Consider the following 11,461-nt stretch of genomic DNA (forward strand, 5'->3'; position numbering starts at 1 on the left):
GTCCCTCCAAGGATATGGTCTCCTGGCTTAAAATGATGTATCGGCTTTGTTGTACCCTCCTCCAGAGTCAAGGAACATTTGGGCTTCAGCATTGCACAGATTGTCTGTAGAGGCAACAGAAGCAGGAAGAAAGGCAGCATTCGAGGGCGGGATAAGACAACATTCTGCTCTTCAGAACTGCATAGGAGCTGAATGAGAAGCATTCCAAGTTTCCCGAACGCTTTGTGTCCTTGATGGCTCTCTTAAGACGGAGGGATCCCAAAGAGGTCTTTACACCTGAAGTGGATCAGAATGAAGAAATCTCACAGCCTCTTTCCCCTGACCTGGAATTTGGGCAAAGCTTCTAGTCTAGAGGGGACATTTATGAGTTAGCCCTTTCAATCTTGAGTGGAAAACATCACCTGATGCTTGCTTAGGCTCAACTCGTATGCTATCTTTGAGAAGATCCCTGGAGGGTTGCTTAAGAGAAAGAAAATGACTGTGATAATGATAATTGTGAAGCAAAGAACGCCAGCCCTGTGGGAAAGCTGAATGCTCTCTTTGGCTGCATGCAGGAATAAGTTGTCCAGCTGTGGCTCCTGCATCTGGGATAATTCACTCTTCAAACTTGGCTAAAACTTTTCAAAGAAGAAAAGTCAGGATATCCCTTAGAGAAATAAGTTGGAGGGACACGAAAAGGAAATGGAGCTAGTCTTCAACTTCCCACCACTGATTTAGTGACTGTTCAAAGTTACAACAGCACTGAAAAAAACCTATGACCCTTTTTCACACTTATGACCATTGTGGCATCCCCGTGGTCACGAGATCAAAATTCAGATGCTTCCCACCAGCAAGGCTTGCTAAGATGCACCCGAACAGTTTCCCAATACGCTGGAAGTGCAAAAAAGTATATGGAACGTATTACCATCTATGGTGGACATGTCCATCTGCAAAATCCTTCCTTGACCAGGATGCCTTATGCACGGTCACTCACGCTCTTGTCATTTCCCGTTTGGATTATTGCAATGCTCTCTACATGGGGCTGCCCTTGAAGTGCACCCGGAGGCTGCAGCTAGTCCAGAATGCAGCTGCGCGTGGTAATAGTGGGAGCAACTCGTTGCTCCCATGTAACTCCTGCGCAGTTTGCACTGGCTCCCTGTGGTATTTCGGGTGCGCTTTAAGATTTTGGTTACCACCTTTAAAGCGCTCCATGGCTTAGGGCCCGGGTACTTACGGGACCGCCTGCTGTTACCTTATGCCTCCCACCGACCCGTACGCTCACACAGAGAGGGCCTTCTCAGGGTGCCGTCCGCCAAACAATGTCGGCTGGCGGCCCCCAGGGGCAAGGCCTTCTCTGTCGGAGCTCCTACGCTCTGGAACGAACTTCCCCCTGGTTTACGTCAAGTGCCTGATCTTCGGACTTTTCTCCGTGAGCTGAAAACGCACCTATTTATTCAAGCGGGACTGGCTTAAAAGTTTTATTAAGTTTTAATTGGGGTTATTTATATTTTAAGGTTTGTTAAATTGTTTTAAATTTCGGCCACCCTGTAATATGTTTTGTTTTAATCTTGTTTTAATGTGTATATTGTGGATTTTTATTTGGCTGTACACCGCCCTGAGTCCTTCGGGAGAAGGGCGGTATAAAAATCGAATAAAATAAATAAATTAAATAAATAAAAACTTTTTGGCCCAAAATCAGAAAATGGCTGAAAGAAATAACTGACCAACACATAGACTGGAAACCAGAGTGTCAGGCCTGGAAACCATACTAGGCCGTAGGTTTCCAGACACTGCCACATTCCTCCCCTGAGGGGAAAAAGGGGGGTTGATGGCAGTGGTGGGATTCAGCCAGTTCGCACCACTTAGGGAGAACCGGTTGTTAACTTTCTAAGCAGTTTGGCAAACTGGTTGTTGGAAGAAATCATTAGGGCAGAGAACCGGTTGTTAAATTACTTGAATCCCACCACTGATTGTAAGATATAACAAGTAGTGGATGTTGTAAGAAAGGTAAAATGAGCATAGAACAGAATTCAAATCTGTCTCTGTAGTAATGCAGTGGTAACATTCTTTTACTGCAAATTGGGGAAGAAATGTCTAAATTTTCTTCTCCAAGACTTGTGACATTTTTTCTAAGAAGAAGAAAAATTGATAAAATACTCAAACGACCTCTACTAGAGGTGAGTTTCAGCGGGTTCTGACCGGTTCTGGAGAACCGGTAGCGAAATTGTGAGTAGTTCAGAGAACTGGTAGTAAAAATTCTGATTGGTCCCGCCACCATCTATTCTCTGCCTCCCAATTCCCAGCTGATCAGGAGGAAATGGGGATTTTTGCAATAACTTTCCCCTGGAGTGGGGTGGGAATGGAGATTTTACAGTATACTTCCCCTGTCATGCCCACCAAGCCACACCCACCAAGCCATGCCACACCAACAAAGCCACACCCACAGAACTGGTAGTAAAAAAATTTGAAACCCACCACTGGTTGATGGGTATGGTAACATTCTTCAAGCGGTCAAGGTCGGATTGTGTTCGCATCTGCAGAAGGAGTGGCAAGAAGAGGTTTCGAATAAAGTGGAAGAACATTGAACCATGTGACCGGCAAAGGGGTTAGGGAGGGTGGGACTCTTGGGGTTTGTATAACTGGGAAAAGAATCCGGAAGTTTCAGTTTTGGAATTTCACTCATCGTGTGCCAGTTTCCTCATGCTAGTAAAGAACTTTGAAAGACAATGGCTTCTGAGTTTTTTTCATGCAGAAGAGGTTTTTCTGGAACTTTGACACAGAGACCTTTTTGCTGGGAATACTCAGTCGGAAATATAGTCAAGAAATAAGGTATCTAATACACATAATAACAGCCTCAAGAATATCTTATTTTTATTTTTATTTATTTTATTTTGTCACAACAATATATGTAGGTATCATACAAAAGATTATATAGTATATAAACACATATGTGAGTAAATATAAGGAGGTATAAGCATATATATAGGAAGAAGAAAAGAAAAACAATAGGACAGGAACGGTAGGCACGTTTGTGCGCTTATGCACGCCCCTTATGGTCCTCTTAGGAATGGGGTGAGGTCAATAGTAGAAAGTTTTTGGTTGAAGCTTTTAGGATTATGGGAAGAGACCACAGATTCAGGTAAAGTATTCCAAGCACTGATGATTCTGTTACAGAAGTCATATTTTCTGCAATCTAGATTAAAGTTTAAGATTAAGTTTAAATCTATTAGTTGCTCTAGTATTATTGCAATTAAAACTGAAGTAGTCTTTAACAGGAAGGACATTACAATAGATGATTCTGTGAGTTAAGCTTAGGTCTTGTCGAAGGCGACGGAGTTCCAAGTTTTCTAAGCCTAGGATTTCAAGTCTGGTGGGATAAGGTATTTTATTGTTTTCAGAGGAATGGAGAACTCTTCTTGTAAAATATTTCTGGACACGTTCAATTGTATTGATGTCAGAGACTTCCGCTGGCAACGCAGGCTTCGCGGACGTTCCTTTGGGATCGTCTGCCCTGGGTTTCGTCAAACCGTCCCTGACAGCGTACATGGGCTGTCAAACGGTTTGGGATTCCCTCCCCCGGATGAAGGGGGAGGGAAGAGTGGTCAGGATTTGGGTAGAGCTCCCCGGGATCCCCTGGAATTTAACCAGGGGATCGAAGGGTGAGAGCTCCCCTTTAGCCTGACGAAGCTCCGTGCCCAGGGTGCTTCTGTTTATACAGAACGAGAAGCCGCGACCATCTCTGTGTCAAGATTTATTCCTAAAGAGAATTCAACACAGACAGAGCAAAGCAGGAGGACTAGCAAGAATTTGCAAGTAATAAATCTTAACTTCAGCTCATAAATAGCTTTCCTTTGAACTAACTTTCAACTTGAGTGGATTTAAAATGGTGTTTGCAATAAACAAAGGAAAACGAAACTATAAAGAAGAAGAATATAACAAGCTACTTTTACAAGAACTGTTAATGATTTTTTTCTCCTTTTACCTTTTTCTTTATCACAATGTTTAAGAAGAAAAGTTTATTGAAATTTTTCTTTTTCTCTTTTGGTAGATTTTATAGTTTATGAATGGCTCTTAAGCAAACAGAACTAACTATTAAAATCTTGCAAACTTTTTCATTTTAAATACGGAAACTTTTATTTTTTTTTTAATAGAGAATTTGCAAGTAATAAATCTTAACTTCAGCTCTTAAATAGCTTTCCTTTGAACTAACTTTCAACTTGAGTGGATTTAAAATGGCGTTTGCAATATACAAAGGAAAGCGAAGCTATAAAGAAGAAGAGCATAACAAGCTACTTTTTAAAATGAAATGAACAAGAACTGTTAATGATTTTTTTCTCTTTTTACCTTTTTCTTTATCACAATGTTTAAGAAGAAAAGTTTATTGAAATTTTTCTTTTTCTCTTTTGGTAGATTTTACAGTTTATGAATGGCTCTTAAGCAAACAGAACTAACTATTAAAATCTTGCAAACTTCTTTATTTTAAATATGGATCTTTTTTTTTATTCTCTTCTTTTTTCTTTTTTTTTTAATAGGAACTTTTGGAGGCTTATCTTTTCTTAATAAGTTTTTAAACAAGAGATTTTTACACCAATATATTAAGGATTGGAAAGTCTTTATTGTTAGATGTTAAGCTGATTGGGTGAGCAGATGGAGGAAAATGTGTAAGGAAATGTGTAAGGAAATGTGTAAGATAGAAGACAAGGGGAAGGAGAATGCTTAAGGTGATTTTGATGGTATTTTCTTTTTTTAATATATATACATAGGGTTTAATTTTTACAACTGACTTATTTTGGGTATATCACTATTTGATATATGTGAGGATGGAATATTGTTTAACTTTTGGAGGACAGATAGAAAAATTTATGGATGTAATGTTGGTATTTGGTTAAATAGAATTTAATTGTTATTAGCAATGTTATTTGATTTAGGTAAGTGATATTAAAGATATGAGAAGATAGAATATTGTTTACTTTTGGAGATTGGATAAAAATTTAAGAATTTAAGCTGGAAATATGAATTATGTTTGGGACACTGTTAAGGAAGAAAGGTATATTATAGAAGAATTTTTGATGAATACTGGAAGATGGAATATCGTTTTGGTCTTGATCGATGAAGATTGGATATATATTTGGTCTTAATTGATGAAGATATTTTATTGATGAACTGAAAATACTAACTTAATTGGAAGATTCTGAAGATTTTAGGAGTGGAATGGACTGATATATAATGGACTGGAAGAAGAATGTTTTTTTTTTGTTTTTGGAAGGGGAGTTAAGGTCTTGACTTATGTTGTATTTTAATTTATGATTGTTAATTTTATACCCTGTACTTTGTTCTGGGAAGTCTCGGGGGGTGGGGGGGGGAGGGGGGGGGGAGATGAAGGATCAATGTAAAGGAATGATTGAAGATATGTAATTAAGAAATAGAAATAATTTGAAATGAAAGCGGGGCTGCTCAGCTGCCATTTCAGAAGGGAATGGAGAGGGAGAGGAGGGAGTGAAGGAAGAAAGCAGGTAGGAAAGAGAGAGGTAGAAAAGGGAAGGAGAGGAAGAAGAAAGGGAAAGAGAGAGGTTAGAAAGGGTGGAAGAGAAGAGTAGGGAAAGAGGAGAGGACGTAGAAAAGCGAAGGAGAGGAAGGATGAAGAAAGTAGAAGAAAGTAGAGAAGGGAGGAGGAAGGTTTGTTAAGGAAGGAAGTGGTAGCTGGGCAGGTCCGAATAAGTAACAAATGAAAGTTAATGATTAATGTTGAATAAGAGACTGTATATTGAATAGGTTGTTGGAAAATGAAAATAAAACTTTTTACATAGGAATTGTATTGATGTAAGAGATGTGGTGAGGGTTCCAAACAGGAGAGCTGTATTCTAGAATTGGTCTAGCAAATGTTTTATATGCTCTGGTTAGTAGTGTGGTGTTTTTGGAAAAGAAGCTACGCAAAATTAGGTTTACAACTCTTAGAGCTTTTTTTGCTATGTATTTGCAGTGGGCTTTGGCACTTAGATCATTTGACATGAAAACTCTAAGGTCTTTAACGGGATGGGGGTCGTCTGTAAGGTAATCGGAGGAGGAAGTGATAAGGAAAACACAGTTCTGGGCTTTTTTAACAGCTGCTGCACACTGCTGGCTCATATCTAAATGGTTATCCACTAGGACTCCAAGATCCCTCTCACAGGTACTACTATTGAGCAAGGTACCACATATACAGTACTGGTGCATTTTGGTTTTTTTGGCCTAAATGTAGAACCTTACTTTTTTCACTGTTGAATTTCATTTTGTTAGATAGCGCCCAATGTTTAAGTCTGTCAAGATCTTTCTGTATCTTGAGCCTATCTTCTGGAGTGTTGGCTATTCCTGCCAGCTTGGTGTCATCTGCAAATTTGATGAGTTCCCCATCTATCCCCTCGTCCAAGTCGTTGATGAAGATGTTGAAGAGTACTGGGCCTAAAACAGAGCCTTGGGGTACTCCACTGCATACTTCCCTCCATGTGGATGTAGTTCCGTTGAGGACTACACGTTGAGTGCGGTTGGTCAGTATTAAACCAATATTTAATTGATTGTCCACTAAAATTCCAAGATCCCTCTCACAATTACTGCTATTAAGCCTGGTTTCACCCAATCTATCTTTGTACTTTTGGGTTTTCTTGCCTAGGTGTAAGACTTTACTTTTCTCTACATTGAATTTCATTTTGTTAGACAGGGCCCAGTGTTCAAGTCTGTCAAGATCCATCTGGATTTTGAGCCTATCTTCTAGGGTGTTAGCTATTCCTGGCAGCTTAATAGCATCTGAAAATTTGGTAAATTCCCCTTCTATACCATCATCTAAGTTGTTGGTGAACATATTGACTAGTACTGGGCCTGAGACAGAAGCTTTTGGTACCCCACTGCTTACTTCCCTCCATGTAAACATAGTACCATTAAGGACTACTCGTTGAATATGGTTTTTCAGCCAGTTACAAATCCATCTGATGGTGATGCTATTTATTTATTTATTTATTTATTTTATTTTGTCACAACAATATATGTAGGTATCATACAAAAGATTATATAGTAAATAAACACATATATGGGTAAATATAAGGAGGTATAAGCATATATATAGGAAGAAGAAAAGAAAAACAATAGGACAGGAACGGTAGGCACGTTTGTGCGCTTATGCACGCCCCTTATAGTCCTCTTAGGAATGGGGTGAGGTCAATAGTAGAAAGTTTTTGGTTAAAGCTTTTAGGATTATGGGAAGAGACCACAGATTCAGGTAAAGTATTCCAAGCACTGATGATTCTGTTACAGAAGTCATATTTTCTGCAATCTAGATTAAAGTTTAAGATTAAGTTTAAATCTATTAGTTGCTCTAGTATTATTGCAATTAAAGCTGAAGTAGTCTTTAACAGGAAGGACATTACAATAGATGATTCTGTGAGTTAAGCTTAGGTCATGTCGAAGGCGACGGAGTTCCAAGTTTTCTAAGCCTAGGATTTCAAGTCTGGTGGGATAAGGTATTTTATTGTTTTCAGAGGAATGGAGAACTCTTCTTGTAAAATATTTCTGGACACGTTCAATTGTACTGATGTCAGAGATGTGGTGAGGGTTCCAAACTGGCGAGCTGTATTCTAGAATTGGTCTAGCAAATGTTTTATATGCTCTGGTTAGTAGTGTGGTGTTTTTGGAAAAGAAGCTACGCAAAATTAGGTTTACAACTCTTAGAGCTTTTTTTGGTATGTAGTTGCAGTGGGCTTTGGCATTTAGATCATTTGACATGAAAACTCCAAGGTCTTTGATGGGATGGGGATCGTCTGTAAGGTAATGTCCATCTAGTATGTACTTAGTTTTAGAGTTCTTTTTTCCTATATGTAAGACTGAGCATTTGCTGGTTGAAATTTGGAGCTGCCAATTTTTAGACCAAGCGGTTAGATGGTCAAGGTCGTTTTGAATGATAGAAGTGTTGTCTGTGGTGTTAAATAGTTTGACATCATCAGCAAAGAGAACACAATTACTTGAGATCTATCCCACTTTTTTCTAGCTTACCAAGAAGTAGGTTGTGGTCTACTTTGTCAAATGCCTTGCTGAAGTCTAAGTATATTATGTCCACAGTATTTTGCTGGTCTACTAATTTAGTCACTATGTTGAAGAATGAAATAAGATTGGTTTGGCATGATCTGTTTTCAACAAACCTATGCTGACTTCTAGTTATTACTTTACTCGTTTCCTGCCATGTTGGCAGGTCTGTTTATTTTATTATCTTTTCCAGTATCTTCCCGGGTATTGATGTTAGACTGATGGGTCTGTAATTTCGTGGCTCTGTTTTCCCCCCCTTTTTTAAAGATGGAAACCACATCAACTCTTTTCCAGTTCTGTGATAGTTCCCTGGTGCTTCAGGACTTATGAAAGATGTGGTACAGTGGTTCTGAGATGACATCTGCCAGCTCAGTGGTGGGTTTCAAATTTTTTTACTACCGGTTCTGTGGGTGTGGCTTGGTAGGCATGACATGGCTTGGTGGGCGTGGCTTGGTGGGCGTGGCAGGGGAAGGCTATTGCCTCTCCTTTCTGTGATGCCTAGGATCTAACCAGGACTGATTGTCAGCAGCTGAGTCTTGAGGCATTTCCTGGGAGGGGGAAGGTACGGGAGAAAGAGGCCACATCATCTCCTCCACCTGGCCTACCTCTGGGACCTGGAGCGGAGCCAGAGAGGAAGGTCCTGCAGAGGGAAGCCCTGTCGGCTCTTCCCCCTCACTCTCTGAGTCACTGTCGTGTCCCACTCCTCCGCTGACGGCCGGGTCAGGGAAATCTGAATCAGGTGTGCCTCTGCAGCTCTGCCAAAGTCCTAGCAAAGTCCTCAGGGCAGGCAGGAGACCAGAAAGTGACTTCAGCAAGATATGTTTAGACTTTGCTTGACTCAGAGAATGCCAGAAAGCAGATCCTTTATATAGGCCATGGGGTGTGGCTCCATGACTCAGCACTTATCCAGGCCTGCCCCTCCCTTCCTTCTGTTGCCTCCGCCTATCAAGTCTTCTGACGCGAGGGTCACTCCAGTCGGCAGCTGTTGGTGATTGTCCTCCTCAGGCTCACATGCTGTGGAGGAGGGGGAGGGGTCTAGTTGCTCCGTTTGCCTGGGCATGGAGCCAGAGCTGGGGGCTGGAGGTATTTCTTCCTCTTCAGCCTGTCTGGGCATGGAGCCAGGGCTGGGGCCGGGAGGCATACTAGAACATTCCTCCGTGTTCGGAAGCAGATAAGAAGACCCCGGCTGAGGTGAGATTGGATGAGACACAACAGTCACTCTCTGCCAGGAGGCTAGGCTTGGGGGCTGAAGACACAACACCAGGCCTAGTACTCCTAGTAGGCAGAGAGTTATTGGGATGTACCATGTTTTTCGGAGTATAAGACACACTCCCCACCCCAAAAGAGGCTGAAAATTTGGGTGCATCTTATACTCTGAATGTAGCTTTTTTGAAGCTTTTTTTCAGCCCTAATGAGGTACTAGGAAGTGATCTTCCGCATGCATTGCTGCTTCCTCCAACTCTCAGCTGTGTTTTAGAAGCTTTTTTTCATCCATAATGAGATGCCAGCAATCTTCTGTGTGCTTTGCCTACTCCCTCCAACTGTCAGCTGTGTTTTAGAAGCTTTTTTTTGGCCCTAACGAGACCCTAGTGATCTTCCGCGTCCTTTGCTTGCTCCCTCAGCTGTGCTTTATTTTTATTTATTAAATTTGTAGAAGGTTTTTTTTCAGCCATAAGGAGGCGCTAGTGAGTGAAGTGATCTCCGTGTTTTGCCTGCTTTTCTCATTGCTGCTCCCACTCAGCTGGGCTTTAGAAGCTGTTTTTTATCCCCAAGCAGGGGATAAAACCAGCAAACTAATGTGCTGAAGCTGACCAGACTAAGGACGCTAGCCAGATGAGTATCTGGTAGGCAATTTCCCCCCCCCCCATTTTCCTCCCCCAAAACTAAGCTGCGTCTTATACTTCGCTGCGTCTTATACTCCAAAAAATATGGCAAATGTTCCAATTCCTAGAACCCCTAGAGTGTGGCCTCCCTATTGAACCTGTGAAGCAGGGGTGAAATATAAAATTTGTTACTACGGGTTCTGTGGGCGTGGCTTGTGGGGGGTTAATATGACTGGGTGGGCGTGGCCAACTTTTTTAAAAAAAACTTTTAAAAGCATATTTTCTACAACCTCTTCGGCCGGAGAGGTTGTAGAAACAGTGCTTTTAAAAGCCTCCGATGATCCCAGCTGAGCCTCGCGATCATCAGAGGCTTTTTTTTTTACTTTTAAAAGCATTTTTTCAGCCGAAGAAAAAATGTTTTTAAAAGTTTAAAAAAAAAAAACAACCTCTGATGATCGCACGGCTCAGCTGGGCATGGAGGGGGAGGCAAGGATTTTTGTTACCGGTTCTCTGAACCACCCTCCGCCATCATTACCAGATCGGGAGGTCTGGTCCGAACCGGGAGCATTTCACCCCTGCTGTGAAGTGGTCTTAATCTTCCTGGGGACTGATAAAAGAACAGCATAAATAATGGGGGGACAGGTTGTGTCTGAGGCCTCCTTAGTTTTTTCTAAAGCTAGCTTAGTCATCTGGCATCTCTTTTTCCATGTGGAGCTCTAAATCTGCATTGCGGGGAGTAAATATGGATTCCAGTCACAGAGAATAAATTCTTATTCTTCTCCTTTGTAGATTGAGACCAGTGCATCAGATGTCCGAGCAATCTCAGTGTTGTGACTCGTCCTCCCTCCTCTCCTCAGCTGGGCCCCTCCCGTCTTCAACCAGGCCTGTTATCAGACTCCAAGTCTGATAACGAAGATGAACGGCCTGTCATGCCTTCAGCCCCTGGCCCTGGCCCCATGCCCAGAGACGATTCCAGGAGTGGGAGGACAAGCCCGATAAATCTCACTCATACAGCGTGTGTTCCTTTGGCTCAGCCGTCAGAGCAGGAAAACAGCCAGGTATTGGAATTGCTACTCCTTCTGACCCCTCCCTTTCCCAGAAGCTGCCAGCAGATCCAGCTGAAGACAATTCAGTGTGGGAGGACCCTCGCTTCCGGAGATCTGCGAGGCGACGCCAGCAGAAGGAGGGGTGGGGCAGGCCTGGCTAAATGCTGAGTCATGGAGCCACACCCCACAGCCTATATAAAGAACCTGCTTTTGGCATTCCAACCTTGAGTCAAGCAAAGTCTTATCTAGTTTGCTGATACCGGACCCTATCACTGAAGTCACAACTTGGACTCCTGCCTGCCCTGAGAAACCTCGAAGGAACTTGGCAAGCTGCAGAGGCTTCGTTGCCAAATTGGTTATGGACTTCCTTGACTTGTTCGTCGGAGTGGGGGTTGGGACACGACACTCTATCCAAACGAAGATCAAGATTGATGTATCCCTAAGATTACAGCCTTCTTCCATTACAGAGAAACTTTGGGCATTGTCATGGTTTCCATTGCTTTATTCCTATCTTTAATCACTGGGTTCATCTTAGGAATCTTTATTAAATATTTGGAGACCCCG

This window comes from Ahaetulla prasina, chromosome 2 (assembly GCF_028640845.1).
Source record: "Ahaetulla prasina isolate Xishuangbanna chromosome 2, ASM2864084v1, whole genome shotgun sequence".
NCBI classification, from domain to species: Eukaryota; Metazoa; Chordata; class Lepidosauria; order Squamata; family Colubridae; genus Ahaetulla; species Ahaetulla prasina.